This window comes from Bombina bombina, chromosome 9 (assembly GCF_027579735.1).
Source record: "Bombina bombina isolate aBomBom1 chromosome 9, aBomBom1.pri, whole genome shotgun sequence".
In the NCBI taxonomy this organism is placed as follows: domain Eukaryota; kingdom Metazoa; phylum Chordata; class Amphibia; order Anura; family Bombinatoridae; genus Bombina; species Bombina bombina.
The window spans coordinates 22,771,162-22,784,495 of record NC_069507.1 but is presented as its reverse complement, the minus strand read 5'-3'; positions in this window follow the sequence as shown (position 1 = coordinate 22,784,495).

Here is a 13,334-nt window from a genome sequence, read left to right as displayed (position 1 = left end):
GCTTGCTTTGTGTCTTGGTGTTGTTATCCCCATATATAAAAGGCCCTTTGGGTATATGAATATAACTTGGTTTGCACATTGGGCCTCCAAAGAGCCTTTACTCAAATAAATGCACAATTATTCACTCCTTGTGATCACTAGTACCACAGGGATCACCCGGCTATTATAAGCTATATATAGAGGCAGTTTTTAAATAAGGGGCTTTTGGGCTTTGAATCTAGGGGTCTTGGGTGTCTAGGCCTTTTTGATAAGATGTTGTCGGCCCATAGAGATTCCCTTCCAACAAAATGTGTGTTTGTGTTTTTATATCCAAGCATTTGAATGAGCCAATGTAAGCCTTCCAAACAATGGGTTTTGGGGGTTTATAGAATTGAGGGGGCATAGATGGAGAATTTAAATACTTATCCTCTCCATCCAGCATGACTGGTATCCCCAGACTCCCGGCAATGCTGGGCCACTAAACCATCAGGGATAAGTAAAGGAGGCTGCAATGAGCTCTGAATGTGCCCCACCCTTCCTGGGTTGACGACATACTGTATGATTTTCATTCGCTATAATAGCATTGTGCAGATTACAACCATGTGTTGACACTGGCAAAAAAGGGGTTCATTATCTATTTGTCCCCTTTTCCTGTAACAAAACTTTTAAAACTGGGGGTTTTCCAGTTCTTGGAATCAATAGTGTATAGTACAGATAACCCAACCCTGCTTCATATCTGCCCCTATTTGTCCTAAGCAGTGATAATAAGATACTGTAAATTACTGTATATTTTGTTAACAAAATGGCAGTGGCAAGTTCTGTCTAGTCCATGTGTTAATATGTGTATATATATATATATATATATATATATATATATATATATATATATATATATATATATATATATATATATATATATATATATATATTTAAGTGTTAATATGCTTATATACATATATATATACATATATATTTATGTGTTACTATGTGTATATTTTTTATATATATATATATATATATATATATTTATGTGTTAATATGTGTATATATATATATAAATATATATATATATATTTGTGTTAATATGTGTATATATATATATATATATATTTATGTGTTAATATGTGTATTTATATATATATATATATATATATATATATATATATATATATTTATTTATGTGTTAATATGCTTATATACATATATATTTATGTGTTAATATGTGTATATACATATATATTTATGTGTTACTATGTGTATATACATATATATTTATGTGTTACTATGTGCATATACATATATATTTATGTGTTACTATGCTTATATAGATATATATTTATGTGTTAATATGCTTATAAACATACATATTTATGTGTTACTATGCTTATAAACATACATATTTATGTGTTACTATGCTTATATACATATATATTTATGTGTTACTATGTGTATATACATATATATTTATGTGTATATACATATACAGTATATTTATGTGTTACTATGTGTATATACATATATATTTATGTGTATATACATATACAGTATATTTATGTGTTACTATGTGTATATACATATATATTTATGTGTTAGTATGTGTATATACATATATGTTTATGTGTTATTATGTGTATATACATATATATTTATGTGTTACTATGTGTATATACATATATATATTTATGTGTTACTATGTGTATATACATATATATTTATGTGTTACTATGTGTATATACATATATATTTATGTGTTATTATGTGTATATACATATATATTTATGTGTTATTATGTGTATATACATATATATTTATGTGTTAATATGCTTATATACATAAATATTTATGTGTTAATATGCTTATATACATATATGTGTTAATATGCTTATATACATATATGTGTTAATATGCTTATATACATATATGTTTATGTGTTAATATGCTTATATACATATATGTTTATGTGTTAATATGCTTATATACATATATGTTTATGTGTTAATATGCTTATATACATATATGTTTATGTGTTAATATGCTTATATACATATATGTTTATGTGTTAATATGCTTATATACATATATGTTTATGTGTTAATATGCTTATATACATATATGTGTTAATATGCTTATATACATATATGTTTATGTGTTAATATGCTTATATACATATATATTTAGATTTTCTGCCGATCACTGCGAACAAGGTTCCCATTGGAGGCTATGAAAGCGCACTCGCCAGAAACAGCCGTTATGAAGCAGCGGTCTAAAGACCGCTGCTCCATAACCTGTCCGTCTGCTCTGAGCAGGCGGACAGACATCGCCGGAATTCAACCTGATTGAGTACAATTGGGTTGATTGACACCTCCATGCTGGCGGCCCATTGCCTTAAAAAGTCCTTCTTTCTTTGGACATAACTACATCCTTGGGTCAGCAAACTGTTCTAAAAAATTGCTCTGGTAGGTCACCCTACATCATATAAAGCCAGGGCAATTAATTTGATACCCTATGTTTTCTTTATAGATTAAAAGAACAGACTCAAGATGACCCATTCACCTAAGGTTTTGATTAATAGTGCATGAGGTTAAAGGGATACATCTTATGGTTCTTTTTTGCCAGATAATACAAACTATTTAAACATATGCTTCATATTTATATTATTTCTAATTTAAAGTGGCTTCACTTTAGGTAAAATGCAAAATGTTGGAAGTGTCAAACCAATCCCACATTCTATTCAAATTACAAAACACTTTCACTTATTGGCCTAGGGAGAAACATATTTTTGAGTATGGTGGGATCTTGACACGATGAGTCTCCTCTAGACAGAAAATGAAATCCCTTAAGGGATTTTGTTTTTATTTTATTGGTCTTTACAGAAGAGACCTGGGGCCTTGGCTTTCATATTGAAATGGAAAAAAAGACAAAAGCTCCACTGGGTAAGTTATTAGCCCGGAGATGTGGGCATCCTAATTTATCCAGCACTGACTTGCCTCAGTTCAGTTTCTTGGAGACACCACAAATGAATCAGGGAATCTGGATCTGCAGTGAGAACAAGCCCCCTCCTGTAACCCCCTTTTGCTCAGTTGTTATGTTAAAAGAGCCTTTGCCCTGGAGCGATGACAGTATTGCTCATTCACAACAGAGGGACCTGGCTTCCAGAAATACGGAATCCAGCATTCCTTCTGTTCTCCATATGGATACATTGTCTCATCATTGCCTGACAAAAGCCCCCCTCTAAGCTGTTTCTTCACCCTGCTGTGCTCAGATAAACTGTTGGTTTCACTTTTTATTAAACCCTCAGCAGTGGCCAGCAAGACTGCAGGCACCAAGAATTTGTGAAGGACGGGAGAGGGTAAACAAGTTATGTATGAGACATTGTTGTTAGAAAACAAACCACAATATTTGTTGCTGTTTTCACACACAGTGTATGTTAGTTAATTGTTAGCTATTATTTATCTGTGAATTTCTTGTCACAATAATTACAAATTTGATTGTAAGCTGCACTGACAAGGCCAGACTAAACTTTTCTGTATGTGGTCAGGCAAAGAATAATAAAATGACAGGTGTAATTTATATTTACAAATGAAAACCAAATAAATATTTTATTAAGTCAGTCAAAATGACTGGTAATATGTTCTAATTAAAAGTAAATAAACATAAATTAATTTGATGTCTATTTACGTGACAATATAGATCTATGAACTACAACTCTAATTGACTGAATATTACTAGGAAATGTGTTGCATTAGTTTTGAAGCTGATTCTCTCATTAATATAATAAAACAATTAACCTGTTGCTGACTACAAAAAAAATATTATTTTCAAAATCTTTACTTACTAGCCATTAAGCTTAAGGTGATGCAACATTTTATTAAATACTTTAGTATAATAAGTACTAAAATATTACTTTATCGTAATTTTAGCTAAAATTACATAGCTAAAAATATCTGGAAATATCAAAAACTTTTTAAGATAGGGTGTTTTACTATCTATAACCTGAAACTGAAAATAAATAAATTATGAAGCACATATCTTTAATTTACAATTATTAATTAATTTTGATATATTTTGCATTGTATCAATAAGGTTACATTTTTGCTTGGCTCTATCAAATACAACATGAACAAATCTCCCAATTAAATAATCAGTGACAGCAATAATTGCAGGCTTTCTGCTAGGGTTATGCATTTAGTTTTGCACCAGTAAGTTTTCTTCTGAACCTTTATTTTATTTTTATTTTTTTTATATATATAATATTACATGGGGAAATTTTCTTTTGAAGGAAAATAAAAGTTTATTTAATTAAAAAAAAATAATATTTAAAATGTCAAAATTTTTAACATCTTCCAAGGTCTAAAAAAATGTACTGTCACTTGTATGCAAAATGTCAGCTCTGTAAGGATAATTAATACCCCAATTAAGCAGGTTGGGGTCCTTTTGTTATTTATTGGATGAAATTGATTCCCTGTGAAGCAACTCCATTATCATGTCGTCCCGAATATGCGCAACAGCTTTAAATTAGCTTGTATGTTTCTTAATTTTCTCCTACAGATTTAACCACTGGCAGAGTCATTGTGGGTTAAATTGTGTTTATCTAAAGTCATTTCAATGACATTAAACTTCTTTCTAAGCAGAGAAAAAGACTTCCACCAGAGGGCAAGAACTGTTAACTACCTTTTTTTCACTGCATTGTTGATGTAGTATCTTTAACTCAACACAATATTGGCAAACACCAAACTCTGCAAACTAAATTATTATGAAGATTTTTATTGATGTGAAGATATTTTACATGTGAATAATAATAACAAATTTTATTTATGAAAGAATTCTAAAAGATTATAAAAAAAAAATTAATAGCATTCTGGTACTATAAGTATGTTGAAGGAGCTGTCTGTGCATGTAGGAGGTACAAGCTTGCCAGACATTAGCTGACCCTCTTGCAATGATTAGCGAGCACAGATATTTTTGTGTTAAGATAATAAAAACTCCTCCATGGGATACAAAGTGAAAAAGATTCACACAATCTAAAATTCTTTCATACTATGTGTTTGCAAATATGGAAGTGTAAAATACATTGCCATGTTATTACACACCTAACAAAGTGCCACATCTTTCCAAGACAGGTGTTTGCCCCTGTTACCTATATAGTCTGTGATGACATTTTAACAATAGAATTCTGAATTTCACATAAATAGATAGATAGATTATATATAGATAGATAGATAGATAGATAGATAGATAGATAGATAGATAGATATAGATATATAACATATATAGATAGATATATATATAGATATATTATATATATATATAATAGATAGATAGACAGAGAGATAGAGAGATAAATATATAGATATATCTATATCTATATATATATATATATATATATATATTGATAGCATATATAGATAGATAGATAGATAGATAGATAGATAGATAGATAGATAGATTAGATAGATAGATTAGATAGATAATACATAGATAGACAGATAGGTAGATAGATAGATAGATAGATAGATAGATAGATAGATTAGATAGATATATAGATAGATAAGATAGATAATACATAGACAGACAGACAGACAGACAGACAGACAGACAGACAGACAGACAGACAGATAGATAGATAGATAGATAGATAGATATACACAGAAGAGGCACATTGTCTCTCACAGGCACTCAGGCGAAAAAACACTTTGTCAAGTGAGAAAGAAAATAGATTGCCATCTGTGTTTGTCTGATAGTAGATTACAGATTAAAATATGTCTTAAAAGTATGGTGCTGATGGTGAAAGGATCTGTTCTTACAAAGAGAAACACATGAAAAGTATAGGGAAGTATATAAAACTCTCTCCTAGGGATTTTAATATATTTATTTTGATGTTTACAAACATAACTTGCAATATGAAATACATTCTATATTTTATTTATATGTAAAAATAAATAAATACATTTTTACAGCATGTATACTATACTTATGACAGACAAATGATAGATAGATAATAAATAGATAGATAGATAGATAGATAGATGGATGATAAATAGATAGATGATATATAGATAATAAATAGATGATAAATAGATAGATAGATAGATATATAATAACTAGATAAATAGATAGATAGATGATAGATAGATATATAGATAGATAGATAGATAGATAGATAGATACTTTCTTGCATGAACAAGTAAGAATGAATAAATACCTTATAATCAAAAGATAATTTTAAAAAGATTAAAGGAAGTTTAATATTAAAATTAAAAAAATATTCTTTCTAGGACATTATAACTTTTGTACACAGATGAACCTTTTCAAAAATGTATAAAAATGTATTTATTAGAATAGCATTAAATTATAAATACACAATTAGTCCACAATAATCCACAAGACTTTTTTTCAGTGCCAAAAGCAAAATTCTCATTAGTTGCTACTGATTTGAATCACCTGATCATTAAATATTGCAACATCTACAGCCTATTAAACACATTAGAAGTTTTTAATATTATTCTTTATTTTTATGTTAATACCCAAGTTTTCTTACTCTTTGCAAATCTGCACAACATTCTTTATAAGTGCAAATAATACAGTGATCACTGTCATATGAAAATCATTGTATCTAAATACCAGTTTCTTTTTTTTTTCTTTTGACAGACTGATAAAAATATTTGTCAACATTTTTTCAAACCATGGGGCCGATTTACCATTTTCCCGAATTGGTCCCAATACAGCTGTTTCCGCGCAAGCCTTCAGGCTCGCCGGAAACAGGAGTTAAGAAGCAGCGGTCATAAGACCGCTGCTCCTTAACTTGTCCGCTACTTTTTAGTTGGCGTACTGCAATCATCCCGATACGATCGGGTTGATTGACACCCCCTGCTAGCGTCCGATTGGCTGCGAATCTGCAGGGGGAGGCATTGCACAAGCAGTTCACCAAAACTGCTTGTGCAATGATAAATGCTGACAGTGTATGCTGTCGGCATTCATCGATGTTGGACGGACATAACCCCCTACAGCATTTGCCGTGTCTATCGGCATTAAAACAAGGCTGCCATTGAAGCCTATGGAAGCGTGCGCTGATATTACTGAGGGCTCCATTTATCATTGTAATTCTCCTACATTTGCGCCTATAAATACGCTGTCATAATTTTTCTCCTATTTATCAATGCAAAATACGCCTAAAATTAAGCAAATATGACCACAAAATTCTCCCACTCTATTCTCTGTCGCCAAGGTGCACATGTGCCCCAAATAAAGCTTAAAAATTTGCTTTTTCGGTCGTATTTTTAGATATACCCCTCACTAATCTAAAATTCTAATCTAAACCTAAAATTCTCCTACAAATATAACCAGAAAAATCTCCATATCCACTGTGGAGAACATTGAATTTAGTCCACTTTTAAGATGGAATATTTCTTAATTTTGGTTGCTACTTCTTTGGCAAGGGGCTGTGAAAATCGTCTTGATACACATGATTAAAAAAATGCATTTATTGATTAGATTACATGTATTAGGTTACATGTTTTTTAATAATTTTAAAACAAAATCATGATTTTTTTATTTTATTACATTAAAATTACAATAGTTTTGTATTTAAATATTGTAATACACGGTCAAGGGTAGTTTAAACAATTGTATTTAAATAATAAATAAAGTAAGACAATTTTATATACAAAAAACAAGTGAATGTGGGAGAATTTCTAATGATAAATAAGAGGCGTATGTAATACTAATGGCGAGATTTATCATTAATCCGCCGCATCTCGACTTTGGAAATTGGCGGTAAAATACTACCAGTTTTATGATAAATATTGGCGCACATGTGCGCCTCTCCAAAGGTGAGCTGCAGAGAACTGATAGGAAAACTGAAAGTCGTATTTAAAAAAAATAATGATAAATGGGGCCCTGAGTGGAGGGCAAATTCGCCTGTTTGTGGGCGCGGGATAAATATCCAGCCATTACAAGTGTCTGGTTACTTCTACTGTGAGCTTACGGTAGAAATTAGCTCTCTGAAAATGAACCCCAATTGCCCCCAAAATAAAGTATATTCTTTTATTTATTAATTTTTTTTAGCATTTCATAGATAGATAAATAGATAGATAGATTATAGAGAGAGAGATAGATAAATAGATAGGTAGATAGCGCTGGGGAATCTGTTGGCGCTCTACAAATAACCAATAATAATAATAGATTGATAGATAGATGATAGATAGATAGATAGATAGATAGATGATAGATAGATACATAGATAGATAGATGGATAGATAGATAAATAGATGATAGATAGATGATAGATAGATAGCGCTACGGAATCTGTTGGCACTCTACAAATAACCGATAATAATAATAATAGATAGATAGATAGATGATAGATAAATAGATAGATGATAGATAGATAAATAGATAGATGGATAGATAGATAAATAAATAATAGATAGATGATGATGATAGATAGATAGATACATAGATAGATAGATGGATAGATAGATAAATAGATGATAGATAGCGCTACGGAATCTGTTGGCGCTCTACAAATAACCGATAATAATAATAATAATAGATAGATAGATAGATAGATGATAGATAAATATATAGATGATAGAAAGATAAATATATATATATATAGATAAATAGATAGATAAATAGATGATAGATAGATAGACAGACAGTAAGGTATATGTTATGGGTATTACAAAAAGACAAGTGGTAAAGAAAAGTCTTGTTTTATTAAAGACTAATTGCTTTTGTCAATGTGACAATTGTTTACAATAACTATGTGTATTTCACAGTCTCCCATATGAACAGTATAAACACAGTGTAGTCCTGCAAATCAGAACTGATCTTTACTGGAACGAGTTTACGGAAATCTAATTTGTTCGCACTGCCAGCACAATCTGTGTCTTCTTCCCATCCAATGTCACTCACATTTAATCTTAATAAAAAGTTAATTTTGTTTCAATAAAATCAAATGTTATAAAGACTCCTAAATAGGGTCATTTTAGTCAGTCCTTGAAATCTTGGCTCTTACAATCCCATACACAGAAAGCCGTTTTAGATTTGCTGAGCACATGGAAATTTTTATTATTATGATTATGATTGCTATTATTATTGGCAGTTTCTGAATCAAAGGAAAAAGGGCTCTGCCAGAGACGAGTGCAATTGATGTGATCGCCAATTTGGTTTGTGTCAACGTCTCAGGCATCCTTGTATGTGTATCCCCTCCATGTCAGGTAAAGTCTCTTATGATAATCACACAGCAAAAGTGACTGCAGATTGTCTGACAATTACTTACTGCCTATGAAGATCAACTCATTAGGGTTTAGCAAAATCTGTTATCAGCGCAAGAGGCTGTTACACAATCAGACCTAAATAAAAAGGGACAAAGAAATCCTTAAATATATACTTCATACATCTGCAGAAGAACAGGGCCTATTCACTAAAGCTGGGCATTTGGTATAGTGCAGATGACAGATAGATAGATAGATAGATAGATAGATAGATAGATAGATAGAAAGAGAGACAGCTATACAGATGACAGATAGAAAGATATAGATAGATGCGCCCAGTGCCCACGATATTAGATGTAAACCCGTTCTGTACAGTAAGCACAGTTTGTGAAGCAGCTGAATAAATACAAAGTTAAAAAAACAAGTCTTCTTTTAAAAATATGATCTACATGGTGTAGTAGTGTTAAAGAAACGCACTATTGCAAACCAAATAACTTGCGAGTCGCAACTGCTGTCTTTTGTAGGATATTAATATCCTGTACACAAAATATTGTTCCTGAAAATAAAAACGTCAAAATGAAAAACAAGTCATTTTATGCTATTTTACAGGAAGTTTATATTTGTGCACAAGTCATCCTTAGGAAGAGATTGCTTGATAGGTTATAGGGATTACACTCAGATTGCTAATAATGAAAAATGACACACACTAAAATCATTCAAAACAATCAATTTATTTAGCACAAGATCATCAGTTAAAAGAGAAAAATGCTGTACAATTTAAAGGTACCTTCTCTGATACAAAAACTCCAAGCTCTGTGATTTGTTAGATGTAACATATAATTTGTACATCACTCACCCTAGATATCTATGGCTGAGTGTACAATGTTGTTGTTATTGTTTTATAGACCAGTTAATAGACATTAATATAACACAATCAGAAAGTTCACAAAGCTGTTGGATTTTCATCTTACGCTTACAAAACAATGGCTGCTGAAGGCTCTTTACATCTCCCATTTAAGTCTATTGGAGACAAAATATATTAATTTGCGCACAATTGACACTGAGCTCATTAACGTCTTTCAGATTGTTATATGTAGCATATATGGGCTCAGATGTTTGAAAACCTTTTCTAGATATAAAGAACAAAAATGTGCTTTACTGCACACATTTCAAAATTTGAAACATTAAAACAAGCAAAACACACACTTATTCAATAACATCGTATGAATAATTAAGGATTTTGTAGACTCTATCATTTTTCTTAAAGGGACACTGAACCCAAATTTTTGCTTTTGTGATTCAGAGAGCATGCACTTAAGCAACTTTCTAATTTACTCCTATTATCACATTTTCTTCATTCTCTTGGTATCTTTATTTGAAAAGCAAGAATGTTAGTTTAGATGCTGGCCCATTTTTGGTGAACAACCTGTGTTGTTCTTGCTGATTGGTGGATAAATTCACCCACCAATAAACAAGTGCTGTCCAGGGATCTAAACTAAAAATTGGCTGGCTCTTTAGCTTAGATGCCTTCTTTTTCAAATAAAGATAGCAAGAGAATGAAGAAAAATTGATAATAGGAGTAAATTAGAAAGTTGCTTAAAATCGCATGCTCTATCTGAATCACAAAGGAAAAAATTTGGGTTCAGTGTCCCTTTAAGAGTTACTTGAATTTATCAAATTCACTGAGTGAGCGTCACCTGCCATGTTCTAGAGCACCATTAGAGGGAGGTCCTGAAGCACATTATACAGCTGTAAACAAGTGTACACTATTACTGATCTGTGAGTGTGCGCTACTTCTGTCACAGGCTGTGCAAATCCCTGAGCTTCAAGGTGGCGCCGCCCAGTACAAAGAGGCGGAGCTTCAGTATCTGGCACCTTTAAGCTATTACAGCAACAGGAGAACTGATTTGTAAAGATCAGCAGAAACAGGATAAATACAATAATATAGGGCTAGATTCCGAGTGGAGCGCTATAGTTTGCACGCAGAGCAATATCAGATTTTCAAGGCCATTTGCGCGCATGTTAAATTCTGCCCATATTACAAGTTGAATGTAAATGTGAACACTTGAGCGCAATCACAATTTATGCTACAATAATTACTGTGACCTCAGAGCTGTGGTTAACTGTTACACAAATGAAAAAAAAAGTACATACATGAAATACAATTACACTCATAATAACTATCTAATAAAAAATATTAAATCATTGCAATAAAAAGCTGTAAGGGCTCAAAGATATGAGGGCTTCATCGTAGAGATACATACATACAAGTGTCTAAATATGTATATGTATGTGTATATACTTATATATAATCAGGCATATATAGGTATAAATATATATTTGTGCAATATATAAAATTTAAATATCTTTTTAAGAATAAACACTACACATTCTGCTTTGTACAGAACATTGGACTAAGAAATATGCAATTTTATCTTCTTATGTTTTCGCTTTTAAATAACCGTGATCGTTTTTGCCTGACTTGTGGGTATTAGGTTTTTTTCAACGTTTTCAGCTTCATTAAAGGCTTTGGAGGAATACGATTTTGCATTTGCAACTTCTCAAAGTATATTTGTTACCGTGACTTTGTGAACGCGAGTGCACAAACTTTTTACTATCAACTCGTAATACGAGCGTGAATTGCCAGACGCAAAAAAAAAATATTCTAGCAGTTTTAACGCAAACCTATGAAGTATATAATCTTGCAGTCAAGTCTCGCTATTTCAGAACTGACATGGTTTTCTCATTGTGGTTTTTCAATATTTTTTTTTATTTTTCAAAGTTTACTTTTTATGCTCATGTTAGAGTGGGAGTATTTTATTTGTTTTAATTTGTTTCTTTAGTACAGTTTTAAATGCATTTTTATGATACTGGAATTCAGTGTTTTTCATTCTGTGCAGCAAGAAGTTAATGGCTGTGAGATATATGTGGTTATATTAATTATAATAGAGCTAATCTTACAACTCATGGGTGTGGCAATGGGTGGCTACAAACCTCTTTGAATGTTCTCAATGTCTAAGCTGCAATGTTATATTATTACTGCAAATTAGTTTTATTAAATATAGGCCATAGAACCTGGTATAGATGTAAGTGACATAAATAAGAGAATTGCTCAAAAAGGCACTAATAAAACACATAACGTTTTTGAAAACTCAATGAATATAAAAGACAATAAGTCTACGGTGTCACTCAAAGGGGTCTGATGTGTGTTAGATACACCATAATCATAGATGTATGATTACAGTGTATACAGAACAGATCAAGTGACAAGAAGTGACACTGGCCTCTAGTTATCAAGCCGTCAACCGCAAATACGCTGGAATTCCGCAGCGTTTTTGTGGCAAGGCTGATTTGCCTTAGTTATCAAGCCCTACAGCCCGACAAAAATAGAATATAGTGACGTAACATGCGATCCACCGGACTCAGTCCGACACAGATCGATGGTTACGTCACTACAGATGTTCCGAATGCAAGTTCGGTACAATCTGACTACTTTTGGTAGTTATAAAACTACTACCAGGTCTGCTTGCCACTATTCCGGGCCAGCGTACCTGGATTTCAATCCGCCACCCTGGAGGCGGCGGATCCCATAGGAATCAATGGGAGTCTGACAGCAGCGAGAGCTCATGTTCGCTGCTGCCCGATATCCCATTGATTCCAATGGGAAATGTTTACACCTAACACCCTAAAATGTACCCCAAGTCTAAACACCCCTAATCTGCCCCCCTATACCGCCGCCCCCTACTTTATACTTATTTACCCCTAAACCGCCACTCCCAGACCCCGCCGCAACTAAATAAATATATGAACCCCTAAACCGCTGCTCCCAGACCCCACCACAACTAAATAAACTTACTAACCCCTAAACCGCCACTCCTGGACCCCACCGCAACTATAATAAATATATTAAACCCTAAACTGCCGCTCCCGGACCCCGCCGCCACCTACATAATACCTATTAACCCCTAATCTCCCGCCCCCAACGTCGCCGCCACTATATTAAACTTATTAACCCCTAAACCTAAGTCTAACCCTAACCCTAACACCCCCCTAACTTTAATATTATTTTAATAAATCTAAATAAAACTTACTATTATTAACTAAATTATTCCTATTTAAAACTAAATACTTACCTGT